Raw genomic sequence first — 9,157 nt, 5'->3', positions numbered from 1 at the left:
CTGACAGCTAACAAGAAAGCAGGGACTGTAGACACACAGCTGTAGACCAATGAATTCTGACACCATCTGAGGAGGCTTGGAAATAGGTTCTTCCCCGGCTGGGCCTCCAGATGAGAATGCAGCCCAGTTGCCACCTTGACCTCAGCCTTGTGAGAGCAGAGCAGAGAGCCCACCTGAGGCCATGTCAGAATTCTGGCTCACAGAAGCTCTGAGATAACAAACTTGTGTCATTTTAAACTGTTAAGTCTGTGGCAATCATCATGCAGCAGTAGAAACGAATATAGTTAGTACTGAACACCAAGAGGTGAGAAGTGAGGGAAGTGAATATTGTTTCTTCTCTCCCCATCCCCTCAGCAGCTAGAGCATAGGTGAGGCCAATCAGATGTGCCCATCTGGAACTTTGATGGGAGGGACCCAAAGACTCAGGGACTATTAGAAGGCAGTGGTAGTGGTGGCAGATGCCCAGTGGTAGCAGGGCTTGGCACAGCTTTCAGACCAAAAGGGGCTGTGGCATTACTTTGGTTGTGCTTCATGGAACCAGGTCCCCTTAGTTTCTAACTATTCTTCATGCTTTAGTGTTAATGTAAATTCAGTGAACTATTCATTGTTTATTCAATACATTTATTTCTACTGCTTCTGTTATTTGCCACCGAGAACTTGGATTATTATAGATCATATGTGTTAAAGTGCCTTGTAAACTGTGACAAATACTATAGATGTTACATACTGTTTTAATTGTTTCTGCTTTCACTTTTCTTCAGGCTCATATATATATGACCTTAGACCCTCTCTGAGCTGTTATAATTTTTGGTGTTTTTCTGCAAGCTGATATTCCAATAAATAAATGGAAATAATATGTAAATCTATGTGGATATGAAGAGACTTAGAAAAACTGAGTGAGAACATTCAGGGACTCAGAGAGGGATCATTTCTTAGGAGTTTGAAGGGCTTGTTTAGATTTAAATGACTTGCCTTCAGTCAGACTCAAAGGCCAAACAGAGCAATCTCCGCCTGCCTTAAAAAATTTTAAAAACAAGTTTTTGCTACTGGGAGGGTTTCTAGAGAAGATGTTTCCTTAACCGTTCTTCAGAATGAGCTTGAACCTAGGGAATATATTGTTCCAATTGGTTCAGATTAACTTCTAGGATTCACATTTTTACTTTCAGGGAACCAGAGGTCTGTACATATCTTCATAAACTGCCTGCATTTCTGCTACTGACAAAATGAGAAATAAATGAAATGACAAGCACCATCTTTAAAAACAAATGATCACAAAACACCAATTTAAAAAGAAACACAGCACTGCATTATCAGAGTCATCTCAGGAGCCTTGGGGTTCTGGGAAAGAAGGGGTGAAGTTCGGACAGCTAACCACACTCTCTGCAGCTACGTTCTTAGATTTACATGTTAGGGTTTTGAAGCTATAAAAAGTTTGAGAGCACCTGATAGCAGAAGTATTTGCTTTGACTATGTAAACCCAGGACCACTAGGTCAATTTACATATGGCCAGTGGGGTTCTGGAGACCTATTATGCAGAATGGTCTCTGCATTTTAAAAGAAAAGACTAAAATGCATGACTTTCTCCACTCGCCACATTTGCATCTAGTTTCCAACAAGGGGAAATAAGGTTTTTGCCTCTGATCTCTGGCAAGAGAGCCTGATGAAGCAGAAAGTTTCCTTGGGGCTGGAAGCAGTTAGAGAACAAATGTTCTCTTTAGAGCACAGAAAAGATGGTAGGAGGAAGAGGAGTCATGTTGTTGTGCAGGGCTTTGCTGAGTAGCTTCCCCAGTATAATCATCTCAGGACTTCATTTGAAGTTTCTAAATCGAGAAAAAGCTGCCACGATGACATCAACAGAGAAAGCTTTAAAAGTGAGTAAATATAGAAGATGGGTCCAAGCTGGTGGCATAGAACACTGAGCTTGCCCCCTCCTAAAAGCGCTTTGAATATACACCTATATTTAGAGCAATTCTTCCTGGGAGACAACTGAGAACCAATTGAATAGCTTCTACACCTCAAACAAGAGAGAGAGAGACTGTGTAGAGAAGGTTGGGGAACCACAGGAGCTCTCTGGGAGCTGAGAGAAAGACCAGAGGAACTGGTGAGCACTATTGTTTATGTTTTCCCTACACTCAATAGTGGGTGAGAGCTCTATCCAGATTCTTGGACCAATCTACAGGGCTGCTGTAGCACATCCCCAGCTAGCTATCCCAGAGTTAGCTTTAGCAGGAACATTAGTGCACCACAGCATGTGAACAAGGGGCTCCTCCATCCACAGACTGATTCAGTGGGTAGAGCAGGGCACTGAGGCATGCACATATTGGGCTGCACACACATGTTGGGCTCCCCTGCCTGGAGAGCATGCAAAACTAGCAAAGTGTTATGGTACATACATATAGGGACGCCCCATGTGGAGATAGTGAGGTGTTCCTAGTACACACATGGAGCTGCCCCACCAGGAGAGGGTTCAGAACTAGTGAAGTACAACCATGTGCATAAAGAAGGCTGCTCAGCCAGGAGAAAGTGTGAAGATATTAAGTTGAGGCAATACTCGCACTCAAAGCAGCCCCACCCAGACTCTGCTCCAGCAACAGACAATTAATGCAACAGGACATGTCATGCATGTACCGCTCAGCCCTGCCAACACTGGGCAGCCCTGCCCAAATCAGAGTGTCAAGGAAGTGCACACATAGCAGGCTGCCCCACCTAGAACCCACTAATTTTGGCCAGGCAATACACAGCATGCAACCACCCTGACTACAACCAAAACCATCTGGCACACAAAGATCACTTTTTCAAGGGAGATATAGCTATTTCATCTAACTCTTAGGAAAAAACACAGAAAGTCAAACAAAATGGAGAGACAGAGTATGCCACAAATAAAAGAGCAAGAAAAAGAAACAGAGAAAAACTCTAATGAAACAAACGTAAGTAATTTCCCTGATAAAGAATTCAAAGAAACTGTAATAAAGACGCTCAACAGACCCAAGAATGGAATAAGGAACTGAGAGCACTTCAACAAATAGTTAGAAAATGTAATAAAGAACCAATCAGAGATGAAGAATACAATAACTGAAATGGAAAATACTTTAGAAGGAATCAACAGCAGATTAATTAATACAGAAGAATGGATTAACAGCCTGAGGACAAAGGAGTGGAAATCATCAAATCAGAGCAACAAAATGAAAAACAATTTTTAAATGAGGATAGTATATGGGACGTCTGGGATGGCATCAAGTGCTCTAACATTTTTATTATAGGGATTCCAGAAGGAAAAGAGAGAGAGAAAGGGACAGAAAGTATATTTGAAGAAATAATGGCTGAAAACTTTCCTAATCTGGAAAAGAAAACAAGACATTCAGGTCCAGAAAGCAGAGAGTTCCAAACAGGATGAAACAAAGAGGTCCACACCAAGACATATTGTAATTAAAATGGCAAAAGTTAAGGATAAAGAGACAAGTTGAAGGTAGCAATAATGTAACAGGTCACATACGAAGGCAACCCCATAAGGCTATCAGCTGATTGCTCAGCAACAATTTACAGGCCAGAGGAAGTGGCAGAAAATAGTTAAAGTGCTGAAAGAAAGGAATACACAACTTAGAATACTATATCCAGTAAGGTTATCATCATTCAAAATTAAAGAAGAGATAGAGTTCCTTCTATCAGAAGTTTCTTCTATCAGACAAGCAAAAACTAAAAAAGTTCACCAATACTAAACTGGCTTTACAGGAATGTAAAAGAGTCGTCTTTGTGTAGAAAAGATAAGGCTATGACCCAAAATAAGAAAATACAGGAAAGGAAAAAATCTTACTGGTAAAGGCAAATATGTAATAAATGGTGAATCAACTGCTTAAAAAGCTAAATAAAGATTAAAAGAGAAAAGTAGCAAAATTAACTATAAGTACAATACATAAGTGATACTCAAAACAGTATAAAACATGACATCAAGAAAAGAGTAAAGGGAGCAGTAAAACTGTAGTTTTTGTTTTTTTAAAAAAAATATGTCTTTATTGATTTCAGGAGGAGGAAAGGAGGCGGAGAGAGAGATAACAACATCAACAATGAGAACAGTCATTTATCAGTTGCCTCCTACATGTCCCCACTGGGGATCGAGCCCGCAACCCAAGAATGTGCCCTGGGCAGGAATCGAACTGGATCATCTCCTGAGTCATAGGTTGATGCTCAACTGCTGAACCACACCAGCTGGGCAAAATCTAATGTTTTTAAATTTTGTTTGAACTAAAAAGTCTATCAGCTTAAAGGAGAGTGCTATAGATAGAGACGGCTACATATGAAATTCATAATAACCACAAACCAAAATCTTTTAAAAATACACAAAAAATAAAAAGAAGAGAACCCAATCAAAACACCAAATAAAACCCAGCAAATCAAAAGGAAAGAGATCAAGAGAAGGAGAAAGGAACATAGAAAAACACCCCCTACCCCCAAGTAAACAATTTAAAAACTGGCAATAAGCACATACCTATCAATAATTACTTTAAATGTAAATGGACTAAATACTCCAAACAAAAGACACGGGGTGCAGAGTAGATTAAAAAACAACACCCATCTATATGCTGCTTAAAAGAGACTCACTTTAGATTTAAGAACACACACAGACTAAAAGGGAAGGGATGGAAAAAGATATTCCATGCAAATAGAAACAAAAGAAAAGCTGGGGTAGCAATCTCATATCAGAAAAAATAGACTTTAAAACAAAGAATATAAAAAGAGGCAAAGAAGGACATTACATAATGATTAAGGGATCAATTTAAGAAGAGACTTTAACAATTGTAAATATCTATGCACTCAACTTGGGAGCACCCAAGTATATAAAGCAAATACTAATGGGCATAAAAGCAGAGATTAGCAGTTTTTAGAAACTTTAATACCTCACTTCCCTCAATGTATCACCCAGGCAGAAAATTAATGAGGAAATAATGGCCTTATATGTCCCATTAGACTAGATCAACTTAACAGACATTTATAGAACATTTCATCTCCAAACTGCAGATTACACATTTTTCTCAAATGCACATGGAACATTTTCCAGGATAGAACACTTATTAGACCACATAACAAGACTCAGTAAACACAAGAAGACTGAAATTATATCAAGCATATTTTCTGACCACAGTGGCATGAAAGTAGAAATCAACTACAGGAAGAAAACTGGAAAAACAACATGCTAATAAACAACCAATGGATCAAAGAGGAAATCAGAAACTGTCATGACACAAATGAAAATGAAAACACAACTTTACAAAATTTATGGGGTGCAGCAAAAGCAGTTATAAGAAGAAAGTTCATAGCTATCCAGGCATACATCAAGAAGCAAGAACAGTCCCAAATAAACAGTGTAACCTTCCAAAATACACAATGAACTCATACAACTCAACAACAAACAAACAATCCAATTAAAAAACAGGCAGAAGACGTGAACAGACGCTTCTCCCAAGAAGGCATATGAATAACCAAGAGATATATAAAAAGATTCTCAACTTTACTAGCTATTAGGGAAATGCAAATCAAAACTACAATGAGATACCACCTCACACCTGTTAGAATGGCTATTATCAATAAGACAAGCAATAACAAGTGTTGGAGAGGTTGTGGAGAAAAACAAACCCTCATTCTCTGTTGGTGGGAATGTAAACTGGTTCAGCCATTATGGAAAACAGTATGGAGGTTTCTCAAAAAATTAAGAATAAAGTTACCATATGACCCAGCAACCCCTCTTCTGGGTATCCACCCCCAAAATTTGAAAACATCTCTTCACAAAGATATATGCACCCCTATGTTCATTGTAGTATGGAAACAACCAAAGTTTCCTTCAATGGGTAAAGAAGATGTGGTATATATATATAATACAATACTATTCAGCCATAAGAAAGATGAAATACTGCCATTTGCGATAACATGGATAAATCTTGAGCATATCATGCTAAGTGAAATAAGTCAGACAGAAAAAAATCAAGACCCATATGATTTCACTCATATGTGAGATATAAAACTGAAAACAACAAATGAACAGGAAAAATAAACAAACAAAAATTCATAGACATGGACTATAGTATGGTGATTACCACAGGGAAGAGGGAGGAGCGGAAGTAAAGTAAAGGAAGACAAATAAATAAATAAAATCAGAAATGAAAGAGGAGAGATTACAATTGAAATCACAGAAACACAAGGGATTATTAAAGAATACTATGAACAATGATATGCCAACAAACTGGACAATCTAGAAGAAATGGATAAACTTGTAGAACCATATAACCTTCCAAGAGTAAACCAGGAAGAAACAGAGAGTCTGCATATTCCAATTACTAGCAATGAAATTGAAGCAGTAATGAAAAAACTCCAAACAAACAAAAGTCCAGGACCAGATGAGTTCATAAGTGAATTCTAGCAAACATTCAAAGAAGAATTAATACCTATTCTTCTCAAATTATTACAAAAAACTGAAGGGGAAGGAGTACTTCCAAACTTACTCTACAAGTCCAGCATTACCCTGATACCAAAACCAAAGACGCTACAAAAAAAATAATTATAGTCCACTCTCCCTGATGGACACTGATGTATAAGTTCTCAACAAAACATAGCAAAACGAATCCAACAATACATTAAAAGGATTGCACATCATGATCAAGTGGGATTTATACTAGGGATACAAGGGTGGCTCCACATCTGCAAAACAATTAATGTGATTCCTTACATCAACAAAACCAAGGATGAAAATCATATGATCATCTCCCTAGATGCAGAAAAAGCCGTTGACAAAATTCAATGTTCATTTATGGTAAAAACTCTGAACAAAGTGGGTATAGAAGAAAATTACCTCAAGATGATAAAAGCTATACATGACAAGCCCACAGCTAACATCATACTTAATGGCAAAAAGCTAAAAGCTTTTCCTCTAAGATCAAGAACACGATAAGATTGCCCATAGTCATCACTATTATTCAATCCAGTATTGGAAGTCCTGGCCACAGCAATCAGACAAGAAAAAGAAATAAAAGGCATCTAAATTGGAAAGGAAGAAGAAAACTGTCACTATTTGCAGATGACATGATACTATAGAGACCCTGAAAAATCCACCAAAAAATTAATACAATTAATAAATGAATTCAGTAGAGAAGTAGGATACAAAATCAATATATAGAAATCCATTGTTTCTATATCTTAACAACAAAAAATTAGAAGTTAGGAAAACAATCCCATTTGCAATTGCATCAAAAAGAATAAAATACTTAGGAATAAATTTAACAAAGGAGGTGGAAGACCTGTACTCTGAAAACTATAAGACAGTGAAAAAAGAAATTAAAGACACAAATAAATGGAAGGACATATCGTGCTCATGGATTGGAAGGATTAATATCATTAAAATGGCCCAAAGCAATGTAAAGACTTACTGCAATCCCTATCAAAATACAAATGGCATTCTTCTCCAAACTAGAACAAATAAATTCTAAACTTATATGGAATTACAAAAGACCATAACTAGCCAAAGCAATCTTGAGAAAGAACAAAATTGGAGGTATCATGCTCCCTGATTTCAAAACAGTATGGTATTGGCACAAAAACAGACACAGATCAATAGAACAGAATAGAGAGCCCAGACATAAACCTGCCCTTATATGGTCAATTAATATATGACAAAGGAGGCAAGAATATACAATGGAGAAATGGTAGTCCTTTTAACCAGTGGTATTGGAAAAATTCGACACTTTAATGTAAAAAAAAAAAAGAAAAGAAAAGAAACTGCACCACTTCAGTGCACCATATACAAAAATAAACTCAAAATGGATTAAATACTTAAATGGAAGATCTGAAACCATAAAATTCCTAGAATAAAACAGATAATAAACTATTTGACATCAGTCTTAGTAATATATTTTTGGACATGGAAACAAAAGCAAAAATAAACAATTAGGACTTAAACTAAAAAGCTGCACAGTGAAGGAAATCATCAGCAAAACAAAAAGGCAATGAACTGAATGGGAAAATATATTCACAAATACTACATTTGATAAGGGGTTCATATCCAAAACATATAAGGAACTTATACAAATCAATAACAAAAGGTAAACAACCTGATTTTTTAAAAAGGCAGAGGACCTGAAGAGACATTTCTGCAAATAAGACATATAGATAGCCATCAGACATAAGATACTCAATATCACTGATTATCAGGGAAATGCACATCAAAACCACAATGAATTATCACCTCACACCAGTGAGAATGGCTTTTATCAAAGAGTCAACAAATCGCGTGTTAGAGAAGTTTTAGAGAAAAGGGAACTTTGTACACTGTTAGTGGGACTGCAGCCACTATGAGAAACATATGGAGATTCCTCAAAAAACCAAAAATATATCTACCATATGACCCAACAATTCCACTTCTGAGTATTTATCCAAAGAAAACTAAAACAATAATTTGAAAAGATATAGGCACTCCTATGTTCATTGCAGCATTATTTACAATAGCCAAGCTATGGAAGCAACCTGGGTGTCCATGGACAGACGAATGGACAAAGATGTGATACCTATGTATATATACATACACAATGAAGTATTACTCAGCAATAAAAAAGAATGAAACCTTGCCATTTACAACAACATGATTGACTGAGAGGGTATTATGCTAAGTGAAATAAATCAAACAGAGGAAGATAAATACCATATGGTTTCACCATGTGGAAGCTAAAAAACATAAAACAAATGAGTAAACAAAAACCAAAAACATATTCATAGAAACAGAGATCAGACTGGTGTGGGGAGAGGATTGGGGGGATGGCTGGAAAAGGAGAAGGGGAATATAGTCAATCATAGTGTGGTAAGTGTGTAAGCTGACAGATGATCACTAGATTTAGCGTGGCGATCACACTGTAAGGTATGTAAACGTTGAATCACTATATTGTACTCCTGAAACTAATATAATATTGTATGCCAACTATACTTAAATTTTAAAGAGTGAGTATATATAGCAACCTGAGGTAGCAATTTTTACCATAACACTTAGAAGGGAAATGGTGAGCACACCAGAAAGCCAGTGGCCAAATGACAGCGGGAGGGGGAGTGTGTACTGGTGGTCAGAGCAGCTTCTGGGGCAGAAGCAGAGCAATACCAGGCAGCAGGCCTGCGGAGCTCACTGGCA

The sequence above is a fragment of the Miniopterus natalensis genome, chromosome 9, assembly GCF_054644295.1.
Source record: "Miniopterus natalensis isolate mMinNat1 chromosome 9, mMinNat1.hap1, whole genome shotgun sequence".
NCBI classification, from domain to species: Eukaryota; Metazoa; Chordata; class Mammalia; order Chiroptera; family Miniopteridae; genus Miniopterus; species Miniopterus natalensis.
The sequence above is the reverse complement of the archived record's forward strand: the minus strand, read 5'-3'. Positions refer to the sequence as shown.